This window comes from Pteropus vampyrus, unplaced genomic scaffold (genome assembly GCF_000151845.1).
Source record: "Pteropus vampyrus isolate Shadow unplaced genomic scaffold, Pvam_2.0 Scaffold12, whole genome shotgun sequence".
NCBI lineage: Eukaryota > Metazoa > Chordata > Mammalia > Chiroptera > Pteropodidae > Pteropus > Pteropus vampyrus.
Genome location: NW_011888793.1, coordinates 9,409,632 through 9,425,100, shown reverse-complemented (window position 1 = coordinate 9,425,100; position 15,469 = coordinate 9,409,632). Strand labels below are relative to the sequence as shown.

Here is a 15,469-nt window from a genome sequence, read left to right as displayed (position 1 = left end):
AAAAAAGGAACCAAATAATCATGAATGTCGTTCTACAGCTGCAATCTAGAAATATTTCATGCACTTGATAACTCTGTGGAAATTGAAACCCTCCATATTCTGAAGAAAAGAATCTCTGGTATAACTAAAGAGTAGTAGCTAACCGGTGGGCTATTCTAAGCTCCATGACCATGTCTTGATGATATATGCATTCTAGCCATAACACTTTTCTATCTTATAAGACCAGTAATCATATGGCTTCCAACATCTCAGTTGAATAAACAACAAATTGAGTCTTGAGTCATGGTTGTCTTCTAATCACTGTAAATCCGCACCACCTTACTCAAAGATGTTCATATTCTAATCCCAGAACCAGTGAATGCCACTTTTTATGTAAAAAGAAACTTTGTGGTTGGGATTAAGGATTTTGAGATGAGAAAATTATCTAGGTCTCACGATGTAATCATAATGGTCCTTATAGAGATAAACAGGAGATCAGAGAGAGAAAAAAGGTCACCTGGTAATGGAAGCAGAGATTAAAGTAACATAGCTAGGAACCTAGGAATGCTGGCAGCTTCTAGAATCTAAGAAGCAAGGAATCATTTTTGATGAAATGTTGATTCTAGCCCAGTGAGACCCATGTCAGACAACTGGTGTACAAAAAGAATAAATTTGTGTTGTTTTACACCACTGAGTTTGCAGTAATTTGTTAAATTAGCACTTGGAAACTAGTACAATATTTTTCTTTGTATATATTTATTTGAGGAGAGTAAATAGAATAATTTTAAAGGGAAGAAATATGAAGTATCTAAAATTTTTGTGAAGCTGAACTTCCCAGATGAACTTTAGGAAGTATTTGCAAATGTACATTCAAATTTTTAAATAAGTTTCTGCCTAAAATGTATGTTTATAATAATTTTCCAAGGTCTGTAGTCCTGTAGTTCCACATTTTGTGGTTCCTAGAACAAGATCTTTCTGCCTTCAAATGCCTCTACTGAGGCACTTATCAAAGTTGTTAATATAGAAACTGCCTATCCTGGATGACTCACAAAACCTTTCAAAGGGGCACAGTATGTATTATAGTAGCTCAATATCCCTCAGGCATTTGTATAGGAGAGATTTCTGGGGAGCTAAAAGTGGCATTGCTATATGCAAGTTATAAATAACTTAAAAGATATCATGCACTCAGCTCATGTAGGAATCTTTTTCAATTCAGTTAATTTCACAGCAGAAATAGAAGCATTTATCAATCTTAAAAACTGAATATAAACTGTATGAAGTATAATATGAAATTTAGAAATTAAGGCAGTATGGACACATAATCTTTGAGAAAAATAGGTAATTGTAAAGTTTGGTGAAGGAATTTATGAAATATTGATAAGTAAATGGATAATACCATACACAGAATATGGGGCTTCTCTATACATCAGAGAAGAGTTCAAATATTTTCTACTTTCTTTATAACTTTTAGGGAGAGACAATCTCCCTAGCATAGAACTTTTTAATAAATAATCTAGTTACAGATCTGAAACTGAATAGAAAATCAATTTTTTATCTTGTGAAGGAGGCACTACAGTAGGATATGTCAGTTTTCAATTTTAACATAAAATATATCATGGATAGGGACATTTTAAGAGAATTAATAGAATTTATCATAAAATAAAAGTACTAAGCATAGCTGTATATCTTTATCCCAGTCATGCATTTTTATATGACTTTACAATAAAAAAAAAATGTTTTTCTTCTTTACTTCACTTAAAGTACAATTTTCTGATAAGCAACATCATAAATCAAATGGATAAATAAATTTTGATAATGGGACAGAAGTAGGACAGTGTAGGAGAAAAAGTTCTAGTTGCCTAGAAGATCTAGGTTCTAGTTTTTGATCCACTACTAAAGCACCATCTTATCTCAGGTTACTCAGATTGACTCTCATGCCACCCTGAACAAGCTCGATCTCATCTGATCTCGGAAGCTAAGCAGGATCGGGCCTGGTTAGTACTTGGATGGGAGACCACCTAGGAAGACCAGGTGTTGTAGGTGTAAAAAAAAATAAATAAATAAGGGATTGTAAGCTGACAAGGTCCTTGCAATCTGTGAGGTCGACCAAGGGTTGCCTCATCTAAATAAATAAATACATACATACATATATACATACATACATACATACATAATTCATTTAACATCACTATCAGAAAAACATTCATCCTAGGCAAAACGTGGAAAGGGTGATTGACTTTAGCACTTAGTTTCTCACTCAGTGTTTTTTTAATTAAAACTTTACACAATGAAGTATTACTCAACCATTAAAAAAAATAATCCTACCATTTGCATTTGGACCTAGTGGTTATTATGCTGAGAGAAATAAGTCAGACAGAGAAAAATAAATAATATACGATTTCACTTATATACAGAATCTAAGGAACAAAAAGAACAAACTAATCAAAAACAGACTCACAAATATAGTGGACAATTAGTGGATAGAGAGGAGGGGAGTTGGGGAGCTGGGAGAATGGGGTGAAGGGTTAAAGTAGTACAAATTAGTAATTGATACATGGTCAAGGGGGTGCGGGAGCACCGCATAGGGAATGCATTTAGCATTAATGTAATGGCTAGGTGGAGATTCAGAGGAGAGAAGGAGCAATTAGGGGGATTGTTTTATGAACTATATAGATGTCTAACCAATGTACTATATACTTGAAACTAATTTAAATAAATTAAATAACTTTAAAAAATCTTTTTTGTCTGGTAGCGTGGGTGTGGCAGGTAGGTTTATTATCCATACCAACCTCCAAATACCTATGAAATCACACAAATCTAATTAAAAATTATGTACTTAGAGTGTGTATTAGTTTTCTACGACAAATTGTTTCAAATTTAGCAACTTACAAAACCCCCATTTATTTTCTGACAGTTTCCCTAGGTTAGTGTCCAGGCAGTTCTCTGGTCTTAGAAGACCACAATCTAGGTGTCAACTAGAGCTGCAGTTCTTATCTGAAGCTCACAGTTCTTCCAAACTTACATAGATGGCAAAATGCATTTCCTTGCCATTGTAAGGCTGAGGCCTCAGCTCCTGAGATCATTTCTTTTCCTAGGTAGTTCACAAAATGATTGTTTGCTTTCTTCAAGATGGCCAAGAGGATGTCTCTGATGCTTCACCCTATTTAAATGACCTCACCTGATTACAGAAGGCACACTGATCATAATCCCTTTTTTGATTAACACAAAGTCAACTGACTTGGGAATTTAATTTCGTTTGCACAATGCCTTCACCCTTACCATGTAATCTAATCATGGGATACACATACATCATAGTCACAGATCCTGCCTGCATTCAAGGGGATTGGATTATACAGGCCAAGCAACGTTGTCTAACTCTACAATCATCCCCTTAACCCTATCCCATTTTCAAACAGATTGCCATCCAGAAGCTCCATTCCCCAACAATAAGAAAATCTGGAATTACAACTATTATTATTGTGTTTAGCCTTCCTTTGAGTCAGCATTTCTGAAACTTCTTTTTTCATTATCACCTTCCAATGAAGCCTTTATAGACATTTGTGTTTTCTAATCACTCCACATGAAATTTTAATGCCACAGATAATACATTTCTGTTTGTGTACAACACGTATACCTGTGCTTTACATATAAAAAAAGAGTAAGACTTTTGGTCTGTTTTGTTTCTCAAAAACCAGTTTTTGCTCCCTTGTGTGCACTATCACCCCTGTTGAGAATGCATGCCCTAAGTAAATGTAATTGATTCTACTTGCTCTTCAGCTCTGAATACAGCACTAATAACAATTTAATACTGCATAATTCTTAGAAATAGATGAATGCATGCATACTTATAAAGCAAGCTTTGAAGTTAGTTAGGAGTTGGTTATGGAATTTGAGTAAACTGCCCTTTTCTTTTGCTACTATTTCTTTTTCTTTGTTCCCCAAATTTGAATTATGCCACTTGTGGTTAATATTTATACTCAGGACTGACAAAAGCAAGAGCTAAAACAGAATAGTCAATGTTTTCTGAGTGTTAAAAATCTAATGCATGGTAGCATAGAAGATAACAGTATCAGTGGACAATAATTAGCCATGCATTTCAATTATTCATAGTCTCCCTTTCTCCCAGGGTATGGATAATCATTGCCTTCTTTATGTGAAACAGCAATTAAAAATAATAACTTAAAATAGTGTTTTAAAACATTTAAGGCAACTATTACAATTATTTTTAATCTTGTTTCTTTGCTAGACTCTTTGGCATGGATAGTTAGCTATTATAAAAATGTCAAATGACATTTTGAACAAGAATTAAAGGTGCATAAGAGTATGAATGGAATGGACTAAATGGAGTAGCATGGCTGAATGACAGAAGAAGTACCATCATTAAGCTGGTGGAGACAGTATGTCTCTAGTGTTACACTGAGCAACACATATAAGCTCTGTCTCAGGTGCAGAGTGTACAGGTTATTCTTAATGTAAAGAAATACAGATGAATCTCCATAATGCTATCAAGCACAAGGTCAATATGAAAAAAATAAATAAATAACAACTACCTGTTTCCAGAGTTTATGGACCTGTATAATAAATTATTAGTGCAAAAAACTATAGGGAAGGTGAATATATAATAATACATGGTTGTAGTAACCTAGAGTAAAATTTTCACATTTTATTTACTATGAATGTCTTGTTTTCATGCCACAGTGATCCATTCTTTCTTTGGAATTCTTTCTCTCAAGAAATATTTACTGATTGTCTACTATGTGGCAGGTGTTGGGTACCAATGGTGAATAACCTAGAAGTGTTTAGAGTCTAGTACAACACTTCTAGAAATTTAATATGCATCACCTGGAAAGCTTGTTAAAACACAGATTCCTGGACCTTACTGGAAGAGATTCTTTTTTTAGTAAATTTGAGAATGAGTCTCAAGATTCCACATTTTTAACAGGCAGCCAGAGTTGATACAGCTGGTCTACAAATCACACTTATATTAGAACTGATTAATATCGTAACATAATGGACTTTGTGTAGCCAGTTTATTCTGCTCCATTCCTTCATTCTGGGCATGCTTCTTCACTTTAATCAGATTCCTAATTCCTTACTCATTATATCATTTCTAGTACCTCTCCTTCCATCACAATTGCCTCTGGGGAGTTTACTTTTGTATTTCTGAGTTCTAGAATGGCTTAAAAAAACAACTAGATTTCTCCTTAATAGGAATTGCTTTTTGTTGTTGGCTTTTTAAATACTTTGTTTTCCTTACTGCATTTATAACCAAAAAGGAAAGGAAATATGTTTATGAGAAAATGTTTGAGAATAAATAATGTAAGCTAGAGTTACATGCAGAACAAAATTTAGTCAGAAGAAGAACCCTTTATCTTCTAAACACACAAATTGCAATAACCTTATCTAGGCGATAAACAGAATTTAGTGTTGTAAATAAGCAAAACTTGTACCCCAAATAATCTGACATATTGGTGTACTTTATTTTTGTAATATATGCTGTTTAAGCATGATTACAAAGTGGTACATTTGCAATGATAAAGCTAATTCAATACTTTCTTTCCTTCTCTAATCAATGTGTTACTCTTCTAAGATCTATAAATAACATCAATGCAATAGGTTTTCTAATAAAATGTACAATGTAATATTTTTCTCTTACCTATACATTAAAGAGACACATATTCCTACATAACACAACCAAGTAATTGGAATTTCTTATCCTAGATGTAGTCTATGAAAGAACAAATACTAGAAATATTTTTTTTAGTACATATTTATCAGTGTTTGCATATAAGAAAGAGGAGAAGAACGATGAAGGTACATAGTGATAGCAAATCTCTATTCAATAAACCAGAATTGTATAATCTATTCACTTCTCTAATTTTAAAATTTCCAATGGTATATATTCATAAAAATATTTTTAAAAAGTTTGAGCTCATAATACAGACAATATTTATTGAAAAAAGAGTTCTTTCTGTTGATATATATTTATGAATCATTCAGAAGCTATGGACAATTGCTGTCAATGAATGAAAAATAAAATATGTAATTAATGGGTTTTCAGAGTAGGACATAATGAGTAAACTATCTGTAATGATAATTTTGCCTCTTACATGTCTACTGAACAGATTACATAATGCATTCTAATTACCTTAATGAATAGTGATCAGTTTTTTTAACTTAATTTATACCACAATGAATGTCATACATTTAAATTAGCACTGAGCATGTTTTTATAGTATACAAATACTAAAATATTTGTTTCTTTCTAAAGACTGTTCAGACATACACATAAAACACTTTGAAATTATTAACATTTCCTTCTTTTTCTTTTAGCTCAAACTACTCGCAAGTCAAAGCTAATTACTACTATTGCTTTGCATTCATATAGTTCTAAGAACATCAAGAAATTTACAAGGTCTTGGCAGTGACTTCAAATCTTCAAAACCCTAGTATGAATATATTAACAAATAATAACCCATTGTACAACCCTTCATTACACTTTAATTTTATTTGTCATAAAAAACATCTAAGTTGTTCATTCTCTATACAGATGAAAAAGGAAACTACAAACCCATGAAATGCAGTTTGGAATTGAATGCAGCAGTGTATGGATGAGCACATGTCTCAACTTCAACTATAAGACAAAATACATTAGCTCTTTTTTGATGCCAAGCCTCTTTTTTAAATCTCATGTGGGCAGGTATTCGAAAAGTTAACATGAAAGGCATCAGCATTTAGTTTCTCACAGAATTTATCACGTAGAAGTGTTCCTGATTCATATAGTGCCTTGGCTTAGAGTAGAATTCTCAAACTTTACTGTGCACCCATATCATTTGAGAATCTTGTTAAAATGCAGTTTCTTCAGCAGTTCACTTACAAGTTTACAGTAATATTGATGCTACTAATTCTCTTAAGGCTGAGACCTGACAGAGCTACCTTGGGTCAGATTATGCTCCACCTCTAAGTTATGAAAACCAGTTGAGGCTTCCAGGGCCTTCTTATGAAAAATAATAGTGCGGAAAACATGTTTCTGACAATGGACACATAAAACCATGCATGCTCTCTCTCTCTCTCTCACACACACACACAAACATGCATGCAAGCATACATGCAGACACAAACCAAAAAAGAAAGCTAACCAATTATTTAATATTATAATTAAAACCAGTATTTACAATGTCTAGTAAAGAGCTTTTGTTCTATCACTTGTAATTTTATCCAAAATAATGAAAATATTTAAAGGCAGAAAATTTTCAAAACTTGCTGATAGTAATATATTGTTACCTTTTTTATTAGTTATAGGATCAATACATAAAATCTTAAGTTATAATTATTTGAAAAGAGGAAAACATTGTGCCTCTCTGTATGTGATAAAAAAGACAGACTGAAGTGGATTCAGAAATGAGAGAGTATCCACTTTCTATCCAGATTTTCTTGTCTTCCTTCTAGTTCTGAGTAGTATCTTTTTAAAAAAAAAAAAAAAAAAAACTTTTATTTCTGTAATGATCTATTTGGGAAAATACATGTAGGCAAATGAATAATGATTTTAGCATCTCCTTGTGAATGGAGTGACATTAGAAGTCATTACAACTGTATATGAGAAAGACATTAATTATGATATTTTGATAACTCATTTTCTGGTAATATTTTTAATGTAACCTGGATGAAATGATCAATGTTTAGGTCAAAAGATCAATTAAATAGTGTTTTGTGACTTTTTCTTCAATCCCCACCTATTGAAAATAATTCAGGAATGGGAAACTATGTATCAAGACATGCGGTTGGTATACCAAATTCAAATCCAAAATTGAGTGAATTAATTTTAACTTTCTCTCAGTACCCAATCCAGAGTTTCTAGTTCTAGACTTGGTCTCTATTAATCACATTTTTTATTTATACATTAACCAATATTAAAAATCTGAACTATAACCCTCATTCTTTCTTTAAATACTCTAAAAATCTTCATATTTGGCACCTTAATTGTATCTGGAATAAATTTCTTCTATTTCTACTGTCAGCCTCTTACTTGGATCCTCATCATATTTCCTATTGTGGACGAAAAAAATGGGTTTATAAATAGTAACCTCACAGGGTGATCTGATCATAAATTCCTAACTGGGAAAGTCATGGTGGGTAGTCACACCCCAGGCCTATAACCTCTTTAGTGAAAGGTTTTAAGCCAGCCCTGTTTATTTTTCTTGCGCATCTAGGTTAATACACACTTGAAATACCAGAAGTAATATCCTTCAAAGGGGGTATTAACTCTAAAGAGAGAACATGATCTCGTTAACTATCCTATAATCCGAACTCTTCTTGCTTTCTCCAATCTTCCTTACTTTCTCTCCTTAATTTCAAATGCATGAAAGAAACTGCAAAACTGTTATTCTCCGGAACATTTGAGATCTTGCTCCCTGGAATATGTCATCAGTTTGGCTTAATAAACTCTTACGAAAATTCTCCACCAGTTTGCATGTTTCTTATGTCAAAACTGTGTATCATGCCAGCATTCTTCTATATGGTTCCCTATGCCCATGGTAAGTACAGTCCTGCTATTTATTTCACCCTTTTTTTTTTTTTAGAAATGTTTTTCCGATATAGGAACATAGAAAATTGATGAATTTGAGGATTGTATTATTTCTCTCCATTCTCTGTTGATAATGTTAACAAGCATTGAGATTGCCAAAATACCAAGAAGGCAATAGGAAAAAAAAAAAAAGAAAAAAAAAAGCATAGAACCTAAGAATTCTACAAACTATACAAATTCCTAATAATCAAAATTTGTTATTTTCTTGACAATCATGTTTAAAATATTGTTAGTATTTTGTAATTACTTCAATTCTACAGAATAAAGATCTTCCAATTACTATTGATATGTAGAATTCAGGGGCAGGTATATGATAGGAGAAAAATTTTAAAGTATTTTAGTAAATAAGGCCTTTAAGAAATGAAAAATATGGCTCACATCATTGGCATAATATTCTCAGTTATCATTATTTTCTAATACATGTCTATACTGAATATGTATATAATTTTGTCTCTACTCATTGCAGGTTACAATTCAGTAAAAAAAAAAAAAAAAACAGTAGTATGAGTGAAAAATGGTATAGCTCAACACTGAAAGTTGAATTCTCCTCTGCTCTATATTCTTTGGCCAAAGATCATTTCAAACGCTCCTCTAGAGATATAAACACAGTAATTCATTCTACATGAAACTAGTCCTTCACAGTAATCTTTGTGTTATAATTCCCTTTGACAGTAAACACGCTCAGCTAAGAAATGCCATCTCATATCTTTCCAAGGAGGTGGTGATTCTGAGTGACCAAAAGGAAACCATCTGGTGTTATTCTGGACAAAGGCCATATCTGCAGCTCCAGCTGATGTTGTATCCTTATAATTTTCCACCAAAGTTAGAACTAGGAGACCATAAGCTATTTGTAAAAAAAAATGTGATGCTAAATAACATATTCACATTCCTTTAGTCAACTAATTACCCAACGTTTTAAAAATGAAGCATTTGTAGAAATATATTGGCTTCTTGTAATGAATGGATTTTGGGAAACCCATCATTACGGCCACTGTCCTGGGTTAGGATAAAAACTACTTTTTCAAGGAACACTAAAAATAATATCTTTAACCTTCCTGGCATACTTTATCCAGAGAACAGAAGACTTATGTGATTTACCAAAGTAACCATATAAATCCCCTACATTGAAAGCAAGGCTTAGAAGCACATAATTTTATTTAGCAGGGTATGAGACAGGATTCACCTCTAGAAATCTGGGTGGTAAATTTTGAATTTGCTCTCCAAACTCTCTCCTATACAGGACTAGAGTCAAGATCCTGTATATCCTATGCCATATCCTCAGTAAACCTGAGCTCCTGAATTATATACAATAGACCTAATATTCCATTTTCATCATCACCTGAAACCCAGCTTCTAAATTGTAAAAACAAAGAAAAAATATGTCTTTTTAATTGGCATCCCAGAACTTCCAACATATGATTGGAAAGAATCAGCATGGACAATAAAAACAAGCAGTGATAGGTAACAAAGGAAAGTGCACATGGAATCAGGAAGCACAGTAAGTACTCTCTCAATTCAATTCATTGTATGAAAGCAATTGCAGGAATATTTTGATTTTGTATTGTGAAGTCACAGTCTTTTGTGTAAATGTTTTTATAATCTGCTCAGTTGTTTGACTAGCCAAGCCAAGGATAATTACATACAAATGAATCAGAGGTCAGATGAAGATACACTTGGAAAACAATAAAACTTTTAAAAATTTAGAAAGTGTGCATGTATAATATATTGTAAGGAGTTTTGCAGGATCAAATTATACATGAAATGATAAATCTTCTACACATTAGTAAGATTAAGGCATTAAAGTCTCCTAAATATGTACAATGGTTTCTGTTGATTCTAAAAAGTATTTTTATTTAATTCTAATCACGTTTTCTAGATGTGATTCAAAAAAGTGACTAAAAATTCTAAGTCAGGGCTTGAGGTATATACAGAAGAAAAATAAAAACTTGTCCCCAAACAAATAACATATATTCATGTTCTCCCAGTAGAAAAAAAATAAATAAATAACCTCACCTGGGGAGAGGCCTGACTACGCTAAAGAAATGTTACATAACACAGTGTCCACAGAAGAACAAGCAGAGATGATTTATGGAGCCTGAGAGATATACAAGGTACACTGAAATGTAAATATGTGAACAGGTGGGAAATAGTCCTGAATATGAAAATAGATGAGAGTGAATCAATGAGAGAATGCTTTCATTATGTATCACCAGTTATAATTTAATGGAAATCCAATATGAGATCTTCTTTGGATAGAACAATGGCATTTTAAAAACACAAGAAAACATTAGAAAATAACTATTCATGTTAGGTGGAGAAAGGTATCCAAGAATGTATTACTAGTGCATAGCTTCAGATCTTATTTCATGGGCATTAGTATATAAATATCTATAGTTAGAGGAAGAGACAGATAAGTCAATAGCAAGCTGTCATGTTTAATTTAGAGCATTGACATTACACAGACTGACTCTAACCATAGGCTGTTTTCCAGGAAATAGCTTTAGTTCTGTACATACAAATGCTTCAATGTTTAATATGATATGTAACAATTTTTTAAAAATAAAGAAACACTGTTGTTATCTTTAAGTGGCTTAACATAAAATGGTTTAACTTTTTAAGTAGGTAAATAAATAACACTCAAACATACTTCACACAATAAAAATTATTGTATTTGAGAAATATAAAAGAATTTCCTGAAGAACATACCTAGTGGATTAATATAGAATACGTGCCTTGTTAATTGATAAATATACTTATGTAACATGAAGGACCATTGATTACTCTAAGGGAATGGACATTTCCAAAATGTTCTAAATTTTCCTAGTGGTTCCAATATATTTTATTTTTTATTTCTTATCTTGTTTTTTTTTTTTTTTTTTTTTTTAGGGTGATTTAAAGTGACAAGAGGACACTTAGAAGCTATTATCCTACATCTTTTTAAAGCTCACTTGCCTATTCTAATGATGCTCTAGACAATTAGACTATTATAACAGAAAGAATGTCAATATCCAGTTAAATTGAATTCAGCCATGATATTCCATGATTTTGGAAGCAAAACTATTTGGTATGCAGTTAAATAAAATAGCTTAATTATAATTGGACAAGAGATTATTCAACAGTATCATATTAATGGTGATACAGAAGTTTCTTCCTTAAAGATATGTAACAGATATACATTGATACGATTTGTCATTATTTTAATATATGTTAGTTATGTAGTTTTTTGAGAAGAGATGGTTCATTTCCCACCCCCTCATTTGCACACACACCCACAAACATTTTAGTAACTTAGTAGAAAGTTGTCTCAGCTGGTCCAGAGTTAGCTCAGTAGAAAAGGTTGATTCCAGCTGCTAATACCAGGGGCTGTCTTTTCACCAAAATAATTAATTGATTGATTGATTAATTAATTAATTAATAAAAAGATAAAACTCTCCCCTCTACTAGGGAGCTTGGATGGTTGTTTTTTCCTTAGAGTTTTTTCATCCACATTTCGTCTCTACAAATAGAGTGAGAATTATGGGAAATGATTCCCTTTAACTGAAAAGTTGACCTTAATGTAGACAATCTATCTATGTCTGTAATAAACTGTACGATAGTATAAATTTGGTAGATTACCTCTCTGCTAGTAATTTTTTTCTCAGTAAATCTTATTTTATGTCAGCACATATGGCATTAGTTGTGTGCCATGTCCATTTGGACTGTTATAATAAAAACACTATAGACCGAGTGGCTTAAACAATAAATCGTTCTCACAGTTCTAGAAACTGGGAAGTCCAAAATCAAGTCTCCAGGTGGTTTGATGTCTAGTGAGAATCTGATTCCTGGTTCACAGACAACCATCTTCTTGCAGGATCCTCACATGCTGGAAAAATGAGAGAGTGTTCTGGGTCTCTTTTGTAAGAGCACTAATCTCATTCACAAGGGATCCACCATCATGACTTAATCACTCCAAAGTCTCCACTTTCTAATGCCAGCACATTAGGAGGTCAAGATTTCAACACATGAATTTTTGAGGAAAATAAACCTTCAGTCCATGACATAGTATGTATCTATAACTACTATATAGAATAGGTGATGACCATAAAAGGCTATACTCCAGTTATATCAATGCTGTTGGTTTTGAAAATAATGTGTATCCAATCCACATGCACCACACCATAGTGAAAAACAATGTTCTAGGAGAGGGGGTGGGGGATCATAAGGGGGGGTCATAATCTGCATGCTTTAAAGACATTGATTGCTTTAAATTTCTGAGTTCTGCCAGTTTCCAAGTGAATAAGATAGCTATGAAGTGTTCCAGCTCAGCATCTTCCAGAATGACCACTGAAATAGCTATTCCAAATGCCGTAGTGGACATGACAGGTATGATGGCTGCTAGTCCCAGAGCAAGAATAGCAGCCACAAGGGGTGCTATCTCAGGACAAACAAGGCCACAGAAAGGTTTGCTCCAGACCCTAAGAATGATGAGCCTGCAGCAGAGTAGTCTGGCAGTCACCAAAACTGCCAAACAAGAGGCAATTTGAGGTAGCATAAGAAATTTAAAGCAATCAATGTCTTTAAAGCATGCAGATTAATGAAAGAAAAATACATTTGCTACTGAAGGAAAATCCTGGCTAGAAAGGCTGATAGGAGAGAAAAAAAGACCAGACAATTTGAAGCCTGTGAAAAATCTTGCAAGAATACATCTGCTTTAGGACTGATGGTTGGGGGAATGCTAAGATCAAGGGACTAGCAGAGTTAACATATGACAAAGTACAACCAAGCGGATAGTCTGATATAAAAACCCAGTTGAATTTGGTTGCTTTTATGGGGCAAAAATTAAATACGCTAACTCTCAGGCTTTGGCAAATTAACAGGACAAACGAAGAAGAGATGAGAACCAGTTTAAGTAATAGTTTGCTCTTCCTTCCAAGGGAGGTAGGGGTTGCTCAAAACATTCCTGAACCTGCTAGATATCGGAGCTGACATGGTTCTCAGTTTGTTTGTGTGTTCAAATTGTCCTTGCTCTTCTTTTGTTAAATTGTAAAATTATATGAATATTCTAGATGCAAAATTGCATAGATACAATTGCTAGGCTATAGGCATTACAGGCTCTGCTTTTGTCTACTTTAGAAGTTGGAAAATTCTTGACACCAAGTGGTTTGTAGTCATAAACCTTGCTGTTATTATACAGTTCTAACAATGTTGCATCCCAGAAGAAGACAATGGAATAGATCTTACAATGAATTGAAGTGTGCCTCCAGGCATTTCATAAGTTGAAGTCTTAATGCTCAGTATCTCAGAATGAGATTTTATTTAGAGATGGAGTCTTTTGGAGGTAATCAAATTAAAATGAGATCATTAGAGAGGACCCAAATACAATGATTGGTGCCATTTTAAAAGTGGGAAATTTGGACACAAACAGAGATAACACCATGTGAGGCTGAATATATAATGCTTCTACAAGCCAGGTAATATCAAAAATTGCCACCAACTCACCAGAAGCTAAGGAAAAGTCATGGAACCTATTTTCAGAAGAAACAAATCCTGTTAATACCTGGACCTTAAACTTCTAGTTTCAAGAACTGTGAAAAAAAAAATTTCTATTGTTTTTAGTATTTTATTTTAGCATCTCTGGTAAACTAATATAGGTCTTCATACACAAAATTTAGTATCAGAGGAATTTCTATGCAGTGTTGTCTTAGCTTTTAGAGTCCTATCTGGTCAGTAAAAGTCCTATTGAGGACTATAAAGCCTTCCACAGAAAAGTTGCTCCATTGCTCCTATACAACATCAAAATAATATAACAGACATCAAAATAATATAACAATGACTGGCACTTGGTATGTAGACTTGAACACTGCTAATGCTTTATTTCTTATGTTACTCTGTGAAGAAAATCAAAATCAGTTTACATTCAACTAACAAGGCCTGTTCTGTAACTTTATTCTCCTGAACTCATCAGTGATGAGTCATCAAAACAATGGATAAACCCAAATACAATGTGAAGTGCTAGTTCAGGCAATCTGTTACAGGAATGTCTACACTTGGGAAGATAGTGATGCTTTTTTTCTAAAAAAGCATAAAAGGAAATAAATATAGGTATGTTAGCTGCTCCCACAAATTCAGTTTTACTTTCTATACATTCAATTCTGAACATTTTATAATTTCTTTTGTGTCGTTGTCTTTAATCCAAAGTTAACTTGTGGTCTGTTGCTCATTTTATTTTATTTTATTATTTTATTTTATTTTATTTTATTTTATTTTATTTTATTTATTTTATTTTATTTTGTTTTTATTTTTTATTTTGTTTTTAGGTGAGGCAACCCTTGGTTTACCTCACAGATTGCAAAGACCTTGTCAGCTTACAATCCCTTATTTTTTACACCTACAACACCTGGTCTTCGTAGATGGTCTCCCATCCAAGTACTAACCAGGCCCGCCCCTGCTTAGCTTCCGAGATCAGACAGGATTGGGCTCGTTTAATGTGGCATGGCTGTAGTCTTTTCTCATTTAAAATTTTTGGGAGATTTTCTAGATACCTCACTGTTCCTTTTTACTAATTTCATCCATTGCGGTTAGAAAACATGCCTTTTATGATTTTAATCATTTGAAATGTGTTGAGAGAGGACTCTATAAATGTCAATTAGGTTAAGTGAACTGATAATGTTCAAATTTCTACTTTTACTGATTTTTTGAAATAAAATTTTAAATTACCATCTATAAAAAGTCTAGAATATCTCTTTTACTCTTATTTCTGTCAATTTTTGCTTTGTGTATTTTGAAATTCTTTTGTCAAATCCATACACATTTAAGATTGTTATGTCTTTTACAAGAATTGATCTTTTTTATAAAAATTATATGTTCTTCTGTATCATTCGTTATACTCTTTGTCACATACCTTATTTTTTCTGTTATTAATATAGG

General features: G+C 32.9%; 2 pseudogenes; one reads left to right on the top strand and one right to left on the bottom strand.

Annotated features, from left to right (window-relative positions):
* Window positions 1-1,903: 1,903 nt before the first annotated feature.
* On the top strand, window positions 1,904-2,022 carry LOC111733019 (annotated as a pseudogene).
* Window positions 2,023-14,927: 12,905 nt separating this feature from the next.
* On the bottom strand, window positions 14,928-15,046 carry LOC111732913 (annotated as a pseudogene).
* Between the last annotated feature and the right edge of the window lie 423 nt (window positions 15,047-15,469).